Genomic DNA, 24562 nt, shown 5'->3' on the forward strand with positions numbered 1-24562 from the left:
TCCTGTATAAATGATAAATAGCACACCTTGTGAAGGTAGAGGCGGGATGCTGCCTGTGTGAAAGGGAATGCTGTAAGACGGGTGTGACATTCACACATGGTCTGATGGGTTCTGATGAGTATTTTATACCTCACAGCAGACATTTTATTACGGCTCTGATGTGGCTATTGTGCGTGTGTGTTTGTGTGTGTGTGTGTGTGTGTGTGTGTGTGTGATGTCTGTGTGGCATAATGCAAGGAAGAAGAGTTTTGAACCACTGTGTACAAAATGTTATGTCTAATGTCTAATCGCCAAAACACTCATTACTCTTCCTTGTTGTGCGTTCATTGTCAGTACTCACCCATTATTACAGCTAAGTTTATTATTTATTGTGATTTGAAGGAAAAACCCTGACAATTATTTTACTACGCTGTTACATTACCTTATTTCCCATTATCAACTGGTAAAGATTACATCAGAATACAGGAAGTGAAAAAATGCATTGCAATTGATGTGAAATGGACGAGGGGTAGTAGTAGTAGTAGTAGTAGTACTTTATTAATCCCACAGCAGGGAAATTCACCTGTTACAGCAGCCAGCAAGATACACAAGTAAAGAATGCATAGTGACATAGTGAATACAAAATGGTTCAGGTGTTGTAGAGCCTGATAGCGGTCGGTATGAAGGACCTGCGGAACCTCTCCTTCTTACACCGTGGGTGTAACAGTCTGCTGCTGAAGGAGCTGCCCAGGGAAACAACAGTGTCATGTAGCGGGTGAGAGGTGTTGTCCATGATGGATGTCAGCTTAGCCAAGATAAGCTTTGTTTCTTCCTACTCCTTTTGGACATGTGGAACTGCGAATTGGAACTATGCGACGTATTCCATTGTAACTCGTATGCATGTTCAAATAAATTAAACCAATAGACTACAGACCGCTGACTGGAGCGAGGTTCCTCAGGGGGGCCAAGCTAGCCTGGCGCTACTGCTCGGTTTGACTAGTTGCCGTGCTCATTTTTATCAACACATAACAGTTTCAGTGATTTTATTTTGTTCAAGTCACATTGAGCGTTTGAGTGTGAAGATGTTTAGCTCTGAGCCTCCACAACCTTCCTCTTGGCTGTTTAGTCTAACCAAGCTGCTTTCTTATTAAGGTTAATAATACAAGGCATTGAAAGCGTGATCTTAAATGCACTGGCAGCAGTGTCATTTCTTCTTTTCACTGCAGAAAAAACACAGGAAAAAACTCAAGTATCTGACGCAGAAGCAAGTTTGAAATAATTACATTCCAAGGCAAAGTGAATGGAGTGAGGTTCCCCGGGGTGGGTAAAGTTAGCCTGGCGCTACTGCGCTGTTTGACTTGTCGACATGCTCATATTTCGCAGCAAAAGAAAGAGGTGGTTTCAGTTACTTTACATTGTCAAAATTAACTTGAGCATTTGAACGTGAAGATGTTTAACTCTGAGCCTCCACAACCTTCCTCTTAGATGTGCTGCCTTCTTCCTAATGTAAATACAAGGCATTTCATGTATCATCAAACACACTGGTAGTAGTGTCGTTTCTCCTCACTGCAGAAACATACATACACTACTTTCTCTTGTGCTTTCTGTCATACGAAAGTAATGAAAGCTGATGTTGTCAGCCGCGATGACTCAAATCACTCGTGCTAATTGGTATGAGTACTTGTGTGTGTGTGTGTGTGTGTGTGTGTGTGTGTGTGTGTGTGTGTGTGCGCGCTCGCATGTGTGCAGCACTAATGCAGAAGTAAGCATATATCCTGTCTTCCCAACGTTTTTCCTGCACTTAATTTTTCTGTCATAATGTAAATATTCATGATTCGGTTCATCTCTTGGCTGGAATGTTTTACAGACTACAGTAATTTGTAAAACATTCACAAACTTTCCATTTTTTTAAATATGACTGATGTTTAAATTATAAAACCAGACAATTCCAAATATTTGATCATACACAGTTTATATTGTATAAATGTAGGATTATTGTGTTCATTTCTACTTTTGAAATATGTCATTTAAATACACCTGTTTCATTATACTTGCTCACTTGCATATGTCTTACCCAAATATTAATATTACAAATATAAACAATACAACCTCTCTGCTTCATTTTCACTTTTAATCAGAATTTCCTCTCGCAGGCAAAAAGGACTTTAAATCAGCTCCTCTGTGCGTCTTTTGTTTTTTGTTTTTTTACCTTCTGAAACCTGATCGGTGTCCTTCCTCTACGTTGCCATCTTCTTCTTCTTGTAGTAAAAGTCGAACCTTCTCTAGTCTGTTTGGTATCTTATTGTCCTCCTTTGTTGTTTGTGTATTTCAGTGCCGTTCTGCAAGTTGAGTGTTGAACGAATAATCATTGAAGGCTGGCTGTGCGTGCATTTTGTGTGGTCGGTTTCTTGTTCTTGCTTTGTCAAAGGAAAAAAAAAAAGTATAATCTCTAATACTGAAAGTATGAATCAGACCGAGACAAGATCAATGATCCATAAATGGGAACCCTTCAATTGTAATTGCTGTTTAATTTGCTGCACATATGATGTTGTTTTTTTTAGTCTAGTTTAGTTTATATTGAACAAGCTTAACAAAAAAATAATAAATGACATACATTGCATGTTTACACTTGCACAATTCAACATGTCTGAAAAGGAGTGTGGAGAAGCTAATGTGATGTGTATTTTATGATACATATTTTATGATATGATAATTAAATAATATAAAGAATAGATAACAAGTACAAGAGTGTGTATATATATACTCTTGTACTGTAAGTGTATATATACTGTGTATATATATATATATAGAGAGAGAGAGAGAGAAATTATTATATAAATTTGAGCTAAAATTTCAGACATGCTTGAAAAAATTTCAAAATATAAAAAAACCTTTCAGGTACATACTAGTGCCAAGTAGTTTTTTAATATGTAATAATACTTGGTTTTAATTGAGAACAAAACCAATTAAAACAAAGGATTTTTTTTAAGTATTAGTTTAAATTTGAGTTAATGTATAGAGGGCGTATAAAACATCCAAGTACTGAAAGCACACCTTTCCCCACTTTGCTGTGAGCTGACAAATGTGTCCATTTTGTAGTTGTTGTAAACCATTTGGTTGTATTGTAGCTGTGTTGTCGTCAGTTGTTTTTCACATAAATAAATGTATAAGTCAAAGTGAAACTGCGATGCTTTGGAGTGATAATACCAGCAGAGCTTAAGGGGAAATTTCTCTGACAACCCACTCACTTTCGGCTGGAAAAAAAAAGACTTTAACCTTTTCTGCAATCTGCAACAGCAAGCGCTCGTTCAAAGTATTTAAATAAAAAACAAAAATGGTGATAAATGAGAGCGTGTTACAATTGTCTGTGTGTGTGTGTGTGTGTGTGTGTGTGTGTGTGTGTGTGTGTGTGTTCAGGGATGTAAAATAAAAGTACAAAAGGCCTTTTGAGCAGTTCTGTCATTTCTAGTTTCACATGATTGCTTATCGTGGTTGCGTGATTTTATTTGAAATAGTCATATCATGTCATGTCACTATTAAAATGACACCGGCGACGTCTCGCTATGTCTCCTGTGTGCAATATTGACAGTACTCACTTGTATCACACACACACACACACACACACCGACTAATATTGCTGGAATTGGTTGTAATTCTAGTTCATATACAAGCATTTAAATTGTATTTGATGCTAGAATTTCCAGATTAAATTTAAAACCTTTATTTGAAGCCTACAAATTATGACTGTATATTTAGACGTTACGACCATACGTGCCATATTGCACCGATGGCTGTCACATGTTAATATTGAGCCAGACATGCCTGTTTGTTTTAGTTTAGCTGTGCTTTCTTTTTGTATACGTTTATTGTGTGTGTGTGTGTGTGTGTGTGTGTGTGTAATGTCACTTTGCCTCACTGATCACAACATTGGGAACACCTGCTCATAAAATCCAACACCAAAGTGCCTGTATGAAGATCATAATGCTCAGTTTTGATTGACACTTATTTATCTAATGTATTTACTATTGTGCTTGTAACTGTGCTGTCTAATATTCTGGATAATATAGATTATTTAACATTTATATAGCATATTTGCACAGATCATGCCTGCTGTGTGTGCGTGTGTGTAACAGAATAGCATTTCCCAGCATGTTTTTATTTCTGACTGCGTGTGTGTGTGTGTTTGCGTGCGGCGTGTGTGCACACTTCTGCAATTTGCTGTTTGTTTTTGTACATGCAGCACTTGGTGTACTTGTGGATTTTTCGTGTTTTGCTTTTTTTTTTTGGGAGTTTACTTAAAATACTACTGTATATGTTATGTACTGTAATACTGCAGTGTGTTTTGGACTGCGTGTACACCTCCAGTTATTCATGTAATTGCTTGTATGTGTTTATATAATACACCAGTCGTTCTGTGTGTACAAGTTTGAGTGTTATTTATTCCAGATTGACGTGTGCATCATGTAATAATACGGCTGTTGTATGCACTGTGCGTGTGTCTAGGATTTGTATTGTACACCGAGTTGTGGGAGTGCTTACTTGTGGTTGGGTTTCTTTAGAAAGCCTTATTAAATAGCTTGGATTTCAAAATGTGACATTTAGAGTACATTATAAGGAAAGTTGTATAGGCGTCATTATTTTAGTACTTCAGTTGTGTTTTCACTGCCCTGCCTACCACACCCCTGCCCCCCCAGGAAGGTCAAGTTAATTTTATAATTATAAATAAGTTAATTTTATAATGTTTGCTATCCGTATTGCCATCTCCCCGGCTTCCTCCCGCGTTCCAAAAATATGCATGCTATGATAATTGGACATTCTAACAAGGTCCGTAGGAGTGAATCGTTGTTTTTCTACATGTGCCCTATGATTGGCTGGTGACCGGTCCAGGATATACCCCGCCTCTCACCCAAAGTCAGCTGGGATTGGCTCCTAATACGGACAAGTAATTTACGGATACCTTCCAGAGAAAACAGGTGTCAGCATTGTTTTTTTTTTTTTTTTTTCAAATAAAAAACGACAGTGAATTCCGGACTACTGAGCGCACCAAAATATAAATTTAAAGATACAAGATACAAGATACAAGAGAGTTTCATTGTCATGTGCATAGTAAAACAGCAGTTATACCATGCAATGAAAATCTTATTCTGTTCATTCTCCCAAGAAAAGAAATAAAACAAATGAAAGAATAAGAACATAAGAAACATAAACACATAAACATATATACCAATAAATTAAGCAACAACAACAGAAGAGACATTAATACAAGCAAATAATACAAATAAATAAATAAATAAATAAATAAATAAAGTGCTATGAGTGTGTGCGTGCGGCGTGTGCGAGTGCTTCGTTGAGGAGCCTGATGGCCTGTGGGTAAAAGCTGTTTGCCAGCCTTGTGGTCCTGGACTTCAAACTCCTGTAGCGTCTGCCTGACGGTAGGAGTGTGAATAATGAGTGTTGTGGATGTGTGCTGTCCTTGATGAGGTTGTGTGTTCTGCGTAGGACTCTAGATTTATAAATGTCTTGCAGTGAGGGGAGGGCTGCCCCAACAATGTTCTGTGAGGTCTTGATCACCCGCTGGAGTGCCTTCCTGTCACGTGTTGTACAGTTACCGTACCAAACAGTGATGGAGGCGGTAAGGACACTTTCGATAGTGCATCTGTAGAAGCAACTCAGGATTGTGGTGGACATGCCAAATTTCCTCAGTCTTCTCAGGAAGTACAGTCCCACATAGACCCCTGTTTATTGATGAGACTGAGGTGGAGAGGGTGAAAACCTTCAAGTTCCTTGGCACACACATCAGCGAGGACCTCACCTGGTCTCACAACACCCAACAAATTATGAAGAAGTCCCATATGCAGAATATATACTTTTTGGACCTATATAGTCGCTACTTGTCTATAAGCCAGAGGTGCCCACGTTGTAACATAGGATATTTACACAAAAAGAGTTCAACAGCTGCCGCAGTCCAAGCAGAAGCTGTAGTAATTCTGCACTTGATCAAACTAACTTAAGATTTCTCAGATCAAAACATGATCACTGCATAAGACTTCAAAATATATAATATTACCGTCCACTTCACTACTCAGATTCACTTCTTCCCAAATCTGCACTCCAAGCATTATGGGGACTGTAGTTTTTTTTTTTTTTGTCATAAATTAGCCATATCATTGTTTAAGCCGCACATTTCAAAGGGGGGGGGAGTAACCGCTTATAGTCTGGAATTTACAGTGAATAGACTAAGGGTGTGGAACGTGCGGGTAAAGGGACCTCAAACCAAGCACCACAGATAGAATTCAGTCCTGTGAGAAACAATTTCTCTGTATGTGTCCCTTGGTGGAAAAAGTTTGGACACCCCTTAAATAGTCTTATCTATCAATGAGCATTCTATTATTTCTGTCTCTACATGGTTGTGCATTTTCAATGTATCCTGCTAGAGATTGCATGAATGAAATGACGGTTTATTTTGCCCTCGTGGAATCTATTGGAGACTTTCTATTGCTTTTTGTTATGAAAGGTGGTGGTTATCATCAAACAACTGCAGGGGAGCCATCGCAATACGTTTGCGCAATTGCACACCCCAAATGTAACTGTACGGGAGCGATCGCACTACAGTCAGCATGTGTGCACGTTTGTGCACACTGCATTATAAGTGTATATCATACATATAAACAGTATCTTTTTATATAGTTTTACCGGTTATTATATTTTGTAGATTAGATTACTACTGTTTTGTTGTATACAGTATTTACCAAATGTTTCTTTGTCTGGTTAAAAATGTAATTTTGCCTAACCATTTAAAAGATAGTGATGTTAAAATGATATCATGCAACACAAGACTGCATGTTTTTATGTGCAACACACACACACACACACACGCACACACACACGTCTGTGTAACAAACTAGCATCATTTGCATGAACGTACACGTGCACGTGAGTGCGGCGTCTGACATTTACGCATTCAAATGAACCGTCTGAGGCGCATGACGGGATTTGGTGCTTTGTTTAAGATAATCTCGCAGATGAGCGCTGCACGACGCAGGGCCAACACCCATCAGATGACGCTCAAACGCGTCAGCATGGCGTTGTCCCGAGTGTCTGCTCCCTCACAGACACTTTTTGGTTTCACCTCCACATCGATGTTGTTATTAGAAGCATAATTTTTCCACCATCTTGTTAAAAGTGCATACAAATACTACAGTATAGTAGATTTTTTAAAATGTATTTAGTTTATTCAATGTAATTTAGAAGAGGGCAGTACATGTTGGTGAACATTTGCATTGACAAACCATTACTTCCTCTTTGATGGTTTAAAAATGCTTTTAAGTGTGGGTTCTCAGCAGGTGGGACGTGGTCCTTGGTCCTGTACTACGAATGAAGTTGAACTTATCCAGGATCTCTTCTTTGTTTAACCAGGCCAAACAATGAAGGTGTGGGATAAGCGGCACTACGAAGCTGAATACCGAAGCAAATAAAAATGAAATATAAAAATTGTCAAAGAAATTAACTGTACTTTACTACAGTACTTTAATTCAGTGGTGTAATTGGCCGTTTTTGTTTTATTCTTTCAGTTGCAACCCGGGTGGTGACCGGTGAAAGTGGGAGCAAATAAAAATGAAATATAAAAATGATATTCAAAGCAACAAGTCGTGTCATGAGTATGATGCTTATGTACTGAATGTCCGCGGTCCTGGTCACACTTAAAACACTTAAATGACTTGTGCATTGATGTAGTCAACAGAAATATAAATTGATTGTCAAATGGTTAAACATTTTTAATCGGATTAATCTGTTTCTAGATTGATTAATCAATCCGCAGGTCCTTCATACCGACCGCTGTCAGGCTCTACAAGACCTGCACCACCTGAACCATGTTGTAGTCAATATGTATTCTTGCTTGCTGCTGTAACAAGTGAATTTCCCTGCTGTGGGATAAATAAAGTACAAGTACAAATACAAATACGAATCACGCTTTAAACTGTGTTATTTTGAGAAGTGAGGGGTTGTGTTCAAAGACATCACGTAATGTAGCAAGTGTAAATGTAGCAAATTGTACATCCGATTTAAGTTACGAAGTGAGTGATAAGAATATCCACTTCATGTTTAATTTCTTCCCGGGCTTTTCCTGGTCAGAAAGTTGTGTATTTTCCTTGTGAGGCAGTGCGTTGCTCGGCGATGCCTTTTGAAGTTTGTCCGCCGGCGACAGTTTGGCTTGCTAGCGGCAATTGTCACTGATTTTTCAGACAGCGTTCGAGTCGAGAGTGTCGGCAAGCAATCCTGTTGATCAGAAAAGCTCCAAAACTCAGGCAAAAAGCTCAGGCAATAAACATCTGCTCCCTCCAACTTTTAAAAGGTATATTTAATAGTGTATTATAATATGTATACGTATAATATGTTATCTTTTTAAAAGAAAACTTTAAAAACTTAAACTTTTTTTTTTTTTTTTAATTTTGCCCATCATCCACAATCCTTGTGAGACATGAACACGTCTTTCTCTTTTCTGTGCATCCTAAAGATATAAAAACAAGGTTTTATGGTTTTCTATCCAAGCTGTAACCATGTAGTAACAGGTACATTCATGATATCATGTAATACTTACGGTATTTTTTTGTATTGTGGTTATTTTTAGCATTACCAGAGCCTTCTTCCTGGGTGCTTTGATTTCACATAACATGGAAACGAGCGCCTACACGTGTGGTGAAGCTAGTAGCTAGTCGGTGTGGTGTGGCGAGGTGTCACTGCGCGAGTAACACAGTTCTTCGGCGTAGCAATGTTAATAACACTAACAATAACAATGTTGCTGTAGCTTGTATAATATGAAGGTGACATTATGTAAATGGGGCACTGTTGGCTCGCTTTGGAGGGTTTTTCAGAAGGCTTTATCTGTGGAATAGGTGTGTCCCATTACGTGCATTCTTAGCTGCCTCTTTGTAGCTGTTTTATCTTTAGAACGCACAAACAATAGAGATAAGGATCGTGGATGATGGGCAAAAATATTTTTTTTTAAATTCCAGTTTTCCTTTTTTTAAATAGTGATTCGTATGCCCAAGCATAAAATCCCTTTTTTTTTTTTTAAAGTGTCGATGGAGAACAAAAATTAAGCGAGGGTAGAAGATGATCCCAAGTGAATGGAATGAGGTTCCCCAGGCAGGTAAAGTTTGCTAGGAGCTACCGGACTGCCACTAGACTATGCTTTGACATGTGGGCTTGCTCATATGTATCATCAATAATTGGTTTGTTTTAGTTTCTTTTATCGACCAGTCCAGGGTGTACCCCGCCTCTCGCCCGAAGTCAGCTGGGATAGGCCCCAGCACACCCGCGACCCTAAGGACCCTAAGCGACATGGAAGATTGATGGACAGTTTCTTTTATGTTAAAATAGACTTGCGCTTTCAGTGTTTAGCTCTGAGCCTCCACACTCTTCTCTAGTCTACATGTACTGTCATTTTAAAAGCCATCTGTAGCAGTGTCAGTTCTTCCTTTCACTGCAGAAAAACACTCTCTTTTTCCAGTGTCTGACATGGAAAAATAACTCAGTTGAAATTGTTTTGAAGAGGCTACAGACTGATGGAGTGGGGTTCCCCTGGTGGGCAACGTTAGCCTGGAGCTATTACACTGTGACTAGACTATGCTTTGACATGCTCATATTTATCAACAATTGGTAGGTTTTAGTTTATTTTATGTTAAAGTAGGCTTGTGTTTTTGATGTTTCGCTCTAAGCCTCCACAGCCTTTCTGTTGGCAGTTACAGTAGGTGCAAGTCATTTAATGTTTAATGCATTTCATGTATCATTTTTAAATATTCTTTCCGCTGCAGGAAAAACCCACTTTACTCAGTGTTTGACACTGAACAATAACCTGTGCAAGTTGAAATGATTCCAAGAGGCTACAGACTGAGGGAAAACGATTGGAGTGAAGTTCCCCAGCGCGTTAAAGTTAGCTTGGAGCTGCAGTGTATCACGGTGAGCTTTGTGACTGTCTTTAACAATAAATAGCCTGTGATCAATACGTCTTTAATGGTTTTGTCTCAACAACTGAGCTAAATGTGGACTGCACATGCAGGATAGAGGATGTAAGTCTCGGGGGGCGTGGCCTCGTTTTCCCGCCCTGTCTGGCTGACTTATTGATCACTGATGATGGATTGACGCACTCCACTTTAGCTAATTAATACAGAGAGTAGGGTGAGGGGGTGGCGGGGGTGGCGCTGCCGAGGGACCGGACCAGCGCTGCTAAGAGTCTGCTCGTCAATAAAAGAGCTTTACTGACTGCAACCTCGTTATTTGTGGAGGGTGAAGGAGGATAAAATGCTAAATCACATCAGTCACATTGCAACATTCTCTGCATTAAGTGAGTTTAGGAGAGTGCTTGTTCCCCTGCTTTAAAGTCATCATTTACGTGTAGATTAAGTAATTAAATACAATTTAACGGGCATCTTTTGGCACAGAATGACACACAGTCAATTCATTTTGTGTTTATTATTGTGATTGTTTGCGGTGGCGTAACTACGTAAGGTGACCACAATATTAGGAAAAGCCCGATTTATTTCTGTATTATTTAAGTCACTTCTTTTAAGATTCAAAAATGTACGACTGGTGCAGGTTCAGGTGCAGCATGGTTGCTGGCTAACATACAACATTCATTAATAGAGATGGAACTTTTTGTAACTGCATGACAACCAAGCCTCAAGGTAATGCAATAAAATAAAAAAAAATAAATAAATAAATAATTAAAACAAATTTTAAAATTCAGTTTAAATTCACTTATTTTTAGTTTGAAAAATGGACAATTTAATGGCTAAAATAATTTATCTAGAATTTATTTTATTTATTTGTACATGTATTTTAATTTACTTTTTTTTTTTTAGTTATTTTTAAAACATTGAATTCTTTTTTCCTTTGCCTTCATCAATGTCAAAGCCATCTATTGTTACTCATGTGATATTCCTTTCTCTCCTTATTAGAAAATGATATCATGTTAAGCACAGGGAGTCAACAAACTCAGTAATTGCTGCGATACAGAAATGGGTAAAATCGAATAAGCTCTGCTTCTTCCTGCTCCTTTTCAGACATGTTGAACTGTTTAAGTGTCATTACCCAAACAGGCTTAATTGTTTGTGAAAAAATTGTGAATTTATATATATCTACGTGTGTGTTAATGCCACGGTAGACATCATGGATTAACACTTGCAGCGACAAACACCGTGACTTCATAAAGAAAAGTAAGACATTTGACCACAGTGACTCACATACGTGTCAAAAACGGGAAAATCCACATTTGATGTGCGAGCGTGAGGTGCCACACAGAGCGGGTCAGGATCGGCACCAGTGATGTCAAGGAGAAGAGTAAACAGTGAGCCGTGATGAGTCAATGGGAGACTGTGTTCAGTGTTGTGAGTCAACTTCTTGTCTTCAGGCTGACAGTGTGTGTTTTTTTAATGCGATACGCCGTGTCTGTACGTATTGGAAAAATTGGGGTGTTCTAAAACTTTATACCGGTAGTGTATAACAAACAAACGGGCCTCGTTAGGATGCGTTTTATATTAACCCAAACACATGACATTGTTCACTTTCATTGCAGTAATTGTGAAAAGTGCAAGTGATAGAACTACACAAAGTAAGCTTGGGTATACTTTTAGAGTTTGCGGTGTACAGATTGTATAGTAGTACAGATTTACTATTCACTGGAAATGACTCAACACGTAGCCATTATTGTCTAAATAGCTGGCAACACAAGCACGCCAGTCACAGTGCAGGGCTGCAGTTCATTGAGGGGAAACGTGATGTCCCAACATGTACCTGAACCCAGTAAGCCCTGAGTGTCAAGACAAGACTCCTATTGGTTTTCGTATACCGCCCAAGATGTTTCCTGTTTTGTCGGTGTGTTGTGTTGCACCTCTCTTTCTGATTGAATATATCTGCACCCATCTGATGTGCCGGCACATAAACTGTAAAATGAAAAAAGAGATTTGGGATGCGACCAAAGAGTCAATTGAAGCTCTCACTCGCACGTTAAATTGTTTCATGCTGCTGGTGCCGTTTGCCCTTGTTTGACGTCAGTCAGGGCACGGATCTAATGAAAGACACATTGCTGGCACCAAGTGGTCCACTTCAGTGCAGTTCTCCGCGGAACAGTTTGGAACGTTAAGTCCTGATCTGGTTTGTGTTTCCTGTGTGTATGTCTGTGTATGCAGGAATCTTTGTACCCTAAACAGTGTGACATCATAGACCTACAGTAGACCTTTGGGTAGCGTACGCCCCCGGTTAGCATCTGTCTCGGTTAACGTCAAATTTGACCTCCGTTTGCATACATTTTCTGTCTTGTCTTGTTATTACCACACTGCATGAGTCCAACTGCGTTCTTAATGTGTGCTTAACGTCCTTGTTAGCAGCCTATTAACTTGCCACTACGTGGAACCGGAAGTCAGCTACTTTACGTCGCCTGTCGATGATGTCATCAGCAGTTGACTCTCAAAATGTTTGGCTTTCTGAAGCGGATTAACTGGATTTACATGACTTCTTGTGGGAAAAATGTATTTGATTTCGATTAGAGTCAGATATTCTGGAACGGATTAATGACGCTAACCAAGGTTCCACTGTATTTGGATTTCCATTATTTCTTAGGTGTAAAATGTATTCGGTTAGAGGACGTTTCGGTAACCTTCTGGAATGGTTTAGTAGCGCTAACTAAGGTTCCACTGTACCATGTTTTTGTTGTCCTCCCATTCAGGAAGTGATGAGTCTCTGTTTACCAATCAAAGCACTGCACTGTCTACCACCGCCCTTTCACTAGTGGCATTTCACAAACAACATGGTTGAAAATCGAAGTGTAACAAAGCACACAGTCATACCTCAAATTAAAGGTCTTGAGGCCGACTTTGCTGATAAGTTTTCAATACGCTCTAATAGGATAACGTATGATCCCAAAATGTGCGGGTCTTTGCTTGAAAATGTCATTTAGGCCAACTAACAAGTCAAGTCATACGTCAGATTGTGACCTGTCTGCCAACATCAAACTACACTGTGGTTCCTAAAGCCAAATCCATACAACCAAGTCCCGGAAAAGCCATCCTAAATACCTAACAAACATACCGGGTTTCATATCGTCACACTGGGCAAAATGTTCTGTGTTTACACAGACGCAAGCTGAGCAAGTGCTGAATATGGCGTTGTTCCTGCTACCTGATAAAGTTCTTAGGAAGAGCTCAGGTACAAAGGTTAGAAAAGTGCGATAAGCTCATGAAGGGAGACTTGGTCCTTAGCTCGACTTGCTCACGTTTCACCTTTCATCTGCTGCCAGTTTACATAGTTGCCGTTTAGCAGTCTTCCATGAGATCACTCTGAGGAAAAACATCGCATCTATCACACGCTGCACTAAAGACTAATGATGAGTGATTTATCAAGAAGAGCAAATTCGCTGATCTGCAGGCAAACTGTCATTTGTCTTCATGGCAGAGAAAGTGTCAGGTTACACTTTGATGCTACTTAGCAGCAAACGGTAGATGTCCGACCGAGCCTTACAGTATATTGGATAGTTGTGTTTGGCAGTATTATTAAAGTAGAATTTTACTAAATCAAGTAGCCCGTATGGAATATCACACACCACCATAAAATACATTTCATACAGTATGCTCAGTTGCCATAGCATTATGGTTGGTACCTTTTTCTTTGGTCCTTCCATTTAACCTATTTCATGTTAAAATGTATTTTTTTTTAATCTATTTATGTATTTACAGTCATGGAAAAAATGATTAGACCTTCTATAACTTCTAATAACCAAAAGCGCTGAAGTTCTTACATGAATAGCTATAGCATTGTACTGCCAAAAAATGTTTTATATGATAGCTCTAATGAGTTATTTTTGTTATTGTTATATCTGTCCAAAAAAAGGTACCTATTAGTTGTATCGTGCATTAAAATGAACAAGCATTAAAAAACTTTGTGTTGTTATTGGTTGTTTGCGTCAACATTTCAGCCTTTTGTTATTGTTCCTTTTGCTCTATTTTTACCAGTTTTTCAGTTGTTTTTTTTATTCCATTTTGGTTCTGCAGTGACGCAATGACAAATGAGCCAGGGGCCTGAGCCGCACTTTGGTCACCCCTACTTTTGTGGCTCTTCTTCGGGGTCGGGCTTGTAGTGTCGATCAGCAAACTACAACTCTGCTTGTTGGCTCCGTGTCGTTGTCAGTGGCTCAGCCTCACAACCACAGACCACACCAGCCCAGGACCTCCACATCCAGCATCTTGCATCTCCACCATTGTCTGATACCAGCCACCCGCACAGATTTAGACAGATTTGAGAGAGGAGCCCAGCGGGAGGCTGACGTCATAGCAGCGCCCCAGCAGGCACCGATGAATGTGTTGCTCAGACGCAATGCATTATGGAAAAACTTTTTAAAAGAGTTGTTTTTCATGTGTATTGGTATTGTATTGGTGCATTTTTGTATATTTCCCAGGTATAACTTTTGAGTTTTAAGTTGCTGTGTGATGAGTTTAGTGTTCTTTTGTAAGATGACACCGTGAGTCAGACTCTTATTGCTATACTGTTATATAATAATGACCTCCTGCGATTTCCAAAGGGCTGACAAGCTCAAAAGTTTAAGAAAAAAGTAGCGGCTTTTAAAATGGAATTTACGGTATATGTTTCATGACCTTTTTAATTACTTAATTACAATTGTATGGTGTTTTTATTCCATTAAATACACTGAATATTTATATAGTTATATTCATAATTGACTAAACACAAATTCCATACTTGTACCTGTACGAATGGCTATTTCCTATTTTATACTATTTCACCAATTTCCCGCCACATTGTGGAAGAATCTTTTAGATATTGGTGCAAAGGAGGGGAAAAGTGGGAAATTATCACAATTTCTCTGAAACTGAATCACATTCTAGCTTGAATATTTGCTTCAGTCAACTGTGCTGATTTGAAAAAATAATAATATTAAAAATCCCGCTAACATTCCTGCTGATTGAGGCCTGCAGGAGACATTTTGTTTACACCTATGGCTTTGTAGTGAACAAATGTTGCCCAAGCATGCATCTTCTTCATCTTCCGGACAAGACAAAGCACAAGTTCATCCATCAGGTCTTGGTGATGTGTCCCTGTCGTGAATTATTCATCACGGTCTGTCCTGTAAGTGAAGAGACTTTAACTTGCAGCAGCGCCTTAATGCAGTCAGCTTTGTCACTTCAGCTCAAAGTCTTGCCGGTGCACCACTTTATGAAAGAGGAGCGTGATTATCGGCGTCAGCCAGGTTGACGAATGGCAGGTCGTGGTGTGGCTGGAATGATGGGAAGTGGTGCTGGACGTGCAAATGGAACGCCGTCATTTATCTCCTTCGCTACTTCCTCGGTCTTTTATCAACGTGGACTTTTAAATGCCGGAGCATGAGCTTGTCGTTTGTGACGACCAGCAGCTACAATACAATGGAGCTCGCTGACAAAACCTGACAGACGCTGAATCCAGGATAAATGATATCAGGCATTCTGCTTCCTCCATCTACCTTGTAAACACCACGTGTTTGTCAGATCTTTGCTCCGTCTGTTTCACAATTTTACTCCACAAATTGACGTGATAAAGATGTTACTGTTGTGCGTTTGTATGAATGTTTGAAGTAAAATTTGTCCCGGACGTCGTATTTCTCCTCTTGTTGGGGGGAGTGGTGGGAATTCTGAGGTTCATAGTATGAGAAACTGCTCTATCTGAGATGAAGTGCGGTCGTACACAACTACAAACCACAATTGTAAACTTTGAATTTTTCGTAGAGACACAATTGAAATGGATCCCATTGGATGCCCAATGATTTGTTCTCTTCTTTCGGTTGTGTTAAAAAAGATTTTTAAAAATATATTTATGTGCTAAAAGTATACAGTGTTGTTTTTCATCACAGGATCAAAGTTGTTTCGTTTTTGGTACAACAGGGATATTTTTATGGACAAAGGGGCTTCAGAGAGAATATCAATAAAAGAGCTTATCTGTTTTTGGGGGGGGGGGGCAAAGCAGGACTGGAGGCAAGACTTTAAAATGGGGAGAAAAAAATGAAAAAAAAGACTGGAGCTTTAATGAGTGATTCAGCAGAAAGGCCAAACTAAACAATTCCAATGCGAGGAGCCTTCTTGTGCTATGTGACATACTACACAACATATCACATGCACTGGCTCTGATGGACTCGTTGATAGTTGTTAAATCAGGTGTAAATGACCCGAACAATGCATAGAAGTGCACATTTAAACATCTGAAGTTCTGAGTTGGCCGTGCTGCGTGTTGTAACAGGAAGGACCGTTTAATCAAAACAATTTGCCCACAATGACGCAGAGACACACTCACAAGATGTGGACGACACCCCACCCACATTATGTCACTGCTTTTCTTTTCTTTTCTTTTTTTTTTTTGACTTTTGACACATGTTAACTTGTAGTACACACTGATGCTTTGTTTGCCCAGATAGACCTTGACGGGTAGATAAGATTGACCACAACTAACTAGTGGACACTTACACCTGCACTAATCTGAATGAGATCCAAGGCACTGTACAGTGCCGCTTTTGCGAGATAAGGCGTTAATTTAGCAATTATTGTGGTTGTGAAAGTGCACTGCATCATAGTGAGAGCTGTTTGTAATATTTTGGTTAGCTCATTTCGCCTCACGAGAAAGACAGCTCTCAGTATTATGCAGTGCACTTTCACAACCACAATGATCGTTAAATGAACACCATACTGTCTTTGCATGTATTGGATCTCATTAAATGTGTGTTATTTACAGTGGGTTAGCTAGTTGGGTAATTAGCCCGTCAGTTGACTGAATGCTGGCTATCTTTTCAAAGGCATGCATCTCCATTTTTTTTTTTTTTTTAAAGAAACCTAAATAAATGTACTTATCATAGCAAAGTTGATGGTTAATTGAATGCTGGCTGTCTAATGAAATCTCGTTTGTTTAAAAAAAAAAAAAATTGCAATCAAAGAAAATACTGAAAAAAATGCTATTTTCATTTTTTTTAACATTTCAAAAACATAAAAAATTATTAATATCCTTTACAATTTATGAAAAACATGTATCTCCAAATTCTGTATTTATTTTTATTTTGCTGTATGATACACTCCTGATCAAAATTTTAAGACCATTTGAAAAATTGCAATAATTTACATTTTCCGCTGTTGGGTCTTAAGGAGGTTCTAAGTAGGGCTTTGAAAATGGAAAAAGAAGAAATGGGAGTGAGACGAAACATTTTTTACGTTATTGATTTATTGCAAACAAGCATTAAAGTGAAATAGGCTGTTCATCAACTCATCAAAAGTTTAAGACCATAGTTCAGAAAACCTGAAACCCCCCAAAATAGAAATAAAATGTTCATAAAGGAATCGGTAATGAGTAGCTGCGGCATTCTTGTTAAACAGCTGAAAAATTGGTTTGGGCATGCTTGATGCGAGTGTTTCCAGGAGGCCGGTGGGAATGTTGCTCTGGGTGGTGAAGACGGCTTCACTGATGTCCATTTTTGTAAACTTCCCTTGACATCCATCCCCAAATGTTCTCAATTGGATCAAAAAATTGGTCCAAAAGAGTGCGCTTATTCCTCTGGAAGAAGTCCTTCGTCAGGCAGGTATTATGAGCTGCAGCGTTGTCCTGTTGAAAAAGACAGTCATGACCACACAGACGAGGGCCTTCAGTCATGAGGGATGCCCCCTTGCAACATCTCCACATAAGCAGCTTCCATTTGACGCCCCTGCACAACCTGAAGGGCCATTGTTGCATTAGAGGAAAAAGCACTCCAGATCAGGATGGCGCCCCCGCCACTGTGCCGTGTGGAAAACATCTCAGGTGGTCATGCCAGTAACGTTGGAAGCCATCAGGACCGTCAAGGTTACATTTTTTCTCATCAGAACTTTCTTCCACCTTTCAGTGTCCCATATTTGGTGCTCTCGTGCAAATTCCAAAGGGGGAATTTTATGGCTTTGAAGGAAACGAGACCTTTGAGACCTTGTTGGGACCCATTTAGTCAAAAATGACATTTTTATATCTATTTATTTTATACATTGCAATCCAATATTTAATATACTGTATAGTCAATGTCTGACTTGTTTTTGGAATAAAAATATTTGTAAACATATTTTTCATAGTCGTATTCTTTCTTGGTAGAAACTATTCTTTTTTTAATCGATTTTTTTCTTTTAATAGACGAAGTTATGTGGTTCTCACTTTTATTTCCAATATTGTGCACTAAATACATTTTGTAATTGTATTTTATTTATTTTTTTCAGATTGCATAGATGTGTTTTTGAAGTCTACATTTTGTAAATGAAAACAAATTTGCTGGGTCTGACTTATAAAAGTGTACTTCCACTTAATGACCATGGGGGGGGAAAAGTGGGTCCCAGCATGAGACCACGAGGGAAACTCCTGTTTGAGAGCATCCTGATCAACGATACGTTTAGAACATCGGATGCGCATGTGTTGATGGTATGGGTAGTTATAGAATGTAAAAATGTAAATCCGTTTTTCTTTTTAAAGTCTTTTGCCACCTTGTTTTTTCACATTTCCAGCTAAAAGATTCTCATGCAACACATAAAAATGTATTTTGGCTGCAAATTTGACCAGCATATTTATCATTTTGGCCTTCAAGTTTTAATTTAGCATGCACTTATCTATCATTTTTTGTTTAATTCCCTGCAGCTTCACAGAAACCCACTAAAATGGAATAACAGTCAAATTAACTGGACCATTTGTCTTGTTACTTGTGCTCCTGATGTTATTTTCCCAGATTTGTGATGAATTGTCACTTTGTCTTTGAAGCATCTCCGCAATGTTTTTGTGTTGCAGCTGATTTTTGCTGAGTCAGCCTCATGACTTCATCATCATGGGACGGGACGAGTGGTGGTGAACCGTGACCGTGGGCGGCATACATGCAGCTGCTCTGCCTCTTTTTGGTCGCATCCCAGCGGGGAGCCCTCTGCTCCCGTCATGAAAGGAAGGAAGCTGGAATCCTGGATGTTTCAAAGGTCAGTAAGTGGTGTTTCTTGCACCAAATGGTCATAAAACACCTGCAGGAGGCTTGATGTTGATGTTGATGTGGTTGTGGCGGTCCAGGTGTTGAGGTTTCATGTCCATATGCTCTCTTTCGGGGTAGTTTGAGCAATGCACACTGAAGTCATAATGGATGTTGCAATACACACACACACAAACACAGATTCATGTTTGATGGACATTTAAAAATAACAAACATGACCAGCCTTCATGTGAACATCTGCTGTTTTAAATGCACAAAAAGCACGAGGAAGTTTTCTTTGATCCACCAATGCGGAAAAGCCCATGATTGATTAATTGAATCAAGTATTGTTTTAAATATTGAGAAATACAGTTATTTAATACATATAAAGTAGGGGTGGGAATCTCTGGCCACCTCACGATTCGATGCGATTACGATTCAGAGGCCTGTGATGCGATTATCGATGCATCTCGATGCATCTTTTTTTGTGATCAATAGTTTGTCAGTTGTCTCATGCATCATTTTTTTTCTATATAGAATTTCTTTTTACTCAGTGTACTACTAAATTAAACGTATTTGTAATGATCCACAGTTAAAATAAACATGATCCAGATGAATTTACTTCCATTATCTTTTAATAATTGCAAGGTTACAACATAATCTTCCAACATATTTCCCATTGCACAGAACCAGCAGGAAAAGTAAAGTGCAGCAGTAGCAGCATGTATAACATTAACAAACGTCAGCATGTTCTGAGTAAACGACATAAAAAAAACTCTATTATTTACAAATAACAGACTTCTGAATTCACACTAAAATCCTGATCAAAGAATCTCTGAGCAAATATATATTTTTTGCAGTACAGCAAAGTCAAAAACTGCTTTCTTACAAAATATAGATTTCTGTACCAGCAGCTCTCATACAAGAATAATGCTTGCAGACGTCAGGATATTATGAATAACCCCAAAAAAGTAGGCTGCCTTTATTCACAATTGCAGTGTTAGTGAAATGACGTTGCAATGGGACGTTAACATCATATCAAGCCTTTTAGATGTTAAGGCATAATATTCAGAGTTTATTCTCTTATAATTACTACTTTGTCTTTTTTCCCCCCCTCACAATTGTCTTTTCTTTTCAATGTGGGCCTAATACTCTTCAAGCAGGACAATGTTGTAGTGATCAGTCATGGGTTTTCCCAGTGTGCGCCAGCATGCACGCTATCAGTTTGGCAGGTCCACATTGGAGCAATCACATAGTGTGTGTGTGTGTGTGTGTGTGTGTGTGTGTGTGTGCGCGCGCGCTTCCAAGAAAATACAGGCAGGCTAGCGGAAGACATAAATGGTGTGTGTGTGTGTGTGTGTGCGTGAGGGTGTGTCTGTGTGTGTCAGTGTGTCAGAGGTAATGAGTTATATTTGTCTGCCTATAAAGCTTTGCCTGCTTCTCGTTTTGAGCAATTAGCAGAAGTGAGTGACTGCCTGAAGAAACAGATGACAAGATGATTCCTAAACTGTCTTATTGGGACGTGTGCAGTTGTAGAATAGAGCGAGTGAAGGGAAAAGACAGAACTAGGTCAGATAAGTCAAACTTGTACCGTATGACGACTACTACTACTACTACTACTACTACTACTACTACTACTACTACTACTACTACTACTGTCTTTTCTATAGAATAGGGATGTCCTGATACACATTTTTTGGCACCCGATCCAATCTGACTTGATCCGGTACCGATCCTTTTTTTTTCTTCTTCTTCTTCTTTTGTAAATAATAAGCTTTTGTTCTAAACATGAATTTGTGGAATTGAATATGGTTATGAAAATAGCTCTTCAAAGCATTAAAAATAAATGTAAAGTATTGCTGAATTTACCTTTTTATTACACTGCTTGGTTTTTGTAACAAACTTCTGAGTCAGGTCGCTAATCCAATGAAAGATCCAATAAAAGTCCATCCAATAAAAGATCAAATTGAAAAAAAATGGGCGTGAAAAATACTTTTAGGGTAGAACTTATCATTTCACATGGTAATAGATCAATTTGTTGTCTGACTTAGAATACACTACTGTAGGTCCCCAACTTACGAACACCCGACGAGGGAACATTCGTGGATACGAACACAAGCTGACTGGTCTATATTTTATTTTATTTTGCCTTGTAGTCAGTCGCTCAATCAGTATTTATACTGCTACTGTACATGCTTGACCAGTAGAGGGCACTGTGACACTGCTAATGGGACCAACAGAGGCAGCGTTAGAGCTAATGGGACCAACAGAGGAAGAGTTAGACGCTGGGGAGATAAAGCTAAATGAGAAGCTAAATGATACAACCCGGACAGAGCGTATGATTAACGTTTTTGAAGAGTTAAAAGGCCTGCTTAATTCTACACCACCCACAGAACACTTCCTCTTTTAGAAGAGTCTGACGACGACCATTTGTCTTTTTTTTTTTTCAATAACTCCTCCTCCAACTCCACCACAACGACGTATGCTCGGCCACTCCTCTTCAAAGGTAAATAACATTTATCATTACGTATTATGATATCATTTTTATTATTGTTTTTTTTCATTAAATATCCTCGTTTAATATTACTACTGCATCCAAACTCATATTTACATACATACACATATACTGTATATGTATACACGTACATGTAGTATATTACCTTTTCCCCTACTTAAGAACAGTTCAACATAAGAACAGTCGTCTGGAACCAATTGTGTTCGTAAGTTGGGGACTTAGTGTATATGACTTTTTTTTTTTTTTAAAGAAACTTTCTTCAATGCAATAATAATTTATTGACGGTCCCCAGCATAAACAACCACAGGTTACCGCAGCACTTCCCGTGAGAGTTCCCCGCACCATAACGCAGCAGTCCGGGCACCGTGTGGGGGAACTACCGCTGTAGCTATGGAGGCAAATATCCAACGTTCAGCGTGGAACTAACTTCACCACGGTACATTTATTGTGTTGGGTTGTTTTTCTTTATTGTACTTTTACCATTTTAGCATCGGGAGAAAAAACAAAAAAGAGCACCGGTGGCAAATAGCCCGGGGGCCGCACTTTGGACACCCCTTCTGTGTAGTAAAGATAAGATGTGACCTGCAACTACAGATGTCAAACAGAGTGGATTGTTTGCTCTCAAATTGACTTTAGTCAAGTGCCAACGGAAACAAGCAAAGAGTGATGTCATGAACTTAAAAAAGCTTTTAAAGACATTTACACACAATGTTCATCCTGCAGGAGAGGAGTTACTGTTCATGATGATGAGATGATTATCAGTCATTGTCCATCTAACACATGCTTTAAATAAAAACCGTGTTGCAGGGCACCGGTAATCATTAACTGCACTAATAACTACCCTTCTCACGATATAATGCAGTTTAGAGCAATAAAAAATACCTTCTAAAGTTCTACAGTTTATGTCAGGGGTAGGGTTGGGTACACATTTATCCTGGATGCATGAGTCGCCAATGAAGTTAGGTGAAGTGCAACCAAACTTTTGAGCATTTTGACCTGCGCATTTTAGCTTGATGCTCACCACCTTCTGTGCAGGTGAAACACTAAAGGCTTCATTATGCTACAACGTGGTCACTATGCTGGCCCTTCTTGATCCTATTATAGCTTAGGAGGCCGAGAGCATGACTTGCAGTTCTGTACACAAAGCTAGGGACAGTGTTTTCCAGAGAGTGAGCAACCTCAACTCTTGTTGACTAGCTAGTTTCCTGTGTAGTACAGTAGTAGTAGTGCTAGTGAAGAATGGTGACTGAAAGGACATCCAGATTGTTGTTGGAGCTGAGTTATTTTTTGTTTGTCTTGTTTTGTTTTTTTGGGAAGTGCACGTCAAACTCTGCTGGACAGTTTGGAGGGAGAGGAGCAAGACGGCGTGGTTTGCACGGGGTGCCGTAGCGCTGTAGCATAACGAAGACTTTACGTCAAGCGTAACACCGTCACGACTGGAGATGGGACGGGATGGCATTTACGGCTCTTTGAAGGGAGACGGATCTTCCTGTCAAAGAGTCGTTCAAAAGGCCAGCTCGTTTTTAATCAACCCTGCTGATGAAAGACCAGCATGGAAATGCTGGTGTATGCTGGTCTATGCTGGTGGACCATGCTGGTCTATACTGGTTTGGTGCTGGTCTATGCTGGTTTGGTGCTGGTCTATGCTGGTGGACCATGCTGGTTTGGTGCTGGTCTATGCTGGTAGACGTGACATGACATGACATCCATCATGGACAACAACTCTCAGCCCCTACATGACACTGTGGGTTCCCTTAGCAGCTCCTTCAGCAGCAGACTGTTACACCCACGGTGTAAGAAGGAGAGGTTCCGCAGGTCCTTCATACTGACCGCTGTCAGGCTCTACAACACCTGCACCACCTGAACCATGTTGTAGTCACTATGTCACTATGTATTCTGTACTTGCATATCTTGCTTGCTGCTGTAACAAGTGAATTTCCCTGCTGTGGGATTAATAAAGTACAATACATACATAGACCATGCTGGTCAGTGCTGGTCTATGCTGGTGGGCCATGCTGGTCCCATGTTGGCATGCTAGTCACCAGCACCAGCATACCAGCACGAAAACACAACATATGCTGGTCTATGCTAGTCATGCTGGTGGCTGGTCATGCTGGTTTTTCCAGCAGGGAAGGGAAGCAATCAGTGGCAGCGGTTATAAGATTTGAATCAGAATAATTCAAATTTACACATTCCATCAATTATTCTGAAATATTGGTTCAAATTTTATTTGGCTTGTATTTTTATTGTACTGTAAACGTTGGATAATGTGGTACCATATCCCCATGCTTAGACACAGAGATCACTATTTTGCCTAAAAAAACTTTGTGGCACAATTTATAAGAAAATAAAACAAACTCCACAGGCTACAGATAACTTCCATACAAAACAACTTTTCACACATTTTATAAATACAGAACCAAGAACAAAAATTAGGATGTGATGCAAAAATGTACTCCCCTACCTGGTGTACATTTGAAGTGCTTTACAAACAGGACAGAAGAATGAACAGCGAACAATGAAGCAGAAAAGTACATCCAAACGCTCCTAGCTTTCCTTTGACTTTGGCTAATTGAATACCGTATCTCCTCCTTGAATCCAGGCCGCTAGCATACACACAGAAGAATGTACAGTACAGAGTACAGAAGAATGTAACGCAGTAGGAATTATATTAGTAGATTGTTATATATTCTTGTATTTTTATTTTTTTTAAGTAATTTTAAAATCTCGTCCCGTTCTCGTAGACCCGATCTCGTGTCTTGTGACGCCCCTAATTATTAGATATGACATTAATTTGCTTTTCCATCTATAACGCAAAGCTAAGATGTGGACGTGTTCATGTACACTGGAATGATTTAAGCATCTTCATGTACAAAATGAATCAAAGTGGTACCCCCAAATCCTTCAATTTTTCTGTATGCGTCCCTCGCTGGAAAAAGTTAGTTCATGTCGTAAATAAAGTCACTGTTGTGTACTAATCCCTCATTTATTGTGGTTAATTGGTTCCACACCTGACAGTGACAAGTGAATTACTGCAAAGTAGGCTTCCTTATTTAAAGTCAAATATGTTTGTAGTTAGTGCATTG

The 24562-nt window shown here is 39.2% G+C and overlaps 1 long non-coding RNA gene across 9 annotated transcripts in view; it reads left to right on the plus strand.

The window, feature by feature from the left end:
* Positions 1–24562, plus strand: part of LOC129193631 (uncharacterized) — an 86619-nt gene that overhangs the window by 29166 nt on the left and 32891 nt on the right. For 8 of the 9 annotated variants that reach the window (XR_008573573.1, XR_008573570.1, XR_008573571.1 and 5 more), the window contains exon 3: positions 18796–18974. This is a non-coding gene — a long non-coding RNA (uncharacterized LOC129193631). Of the gene's footprint in view, positions 1–9794; positions 9940–18795; positions 18975–24562 lie in introns of all 9 variants that reach the window. The other variant, XR_008573578.1, reaches the window with a different exon arrangement.

The sequence above is a fragment of the Dunckerocampus dactyliophorus genome, chromosome 14, assembly GCF_027744805.1.
Source record: "Dunckerocampus dactyliophorus isolate RoL2022-P2 chromosome 14, RoL_Ddac_1.1, whole genome shotgun sequence".
Taxonomy (NCBI): domain Eukaryota; kingdom Metazoa; phylum Chordata; class Actinopteri; order Syngnathiformes; family Syngnathidae; genus Dunckerocampus; species Dunckerocampus dactyliophorus.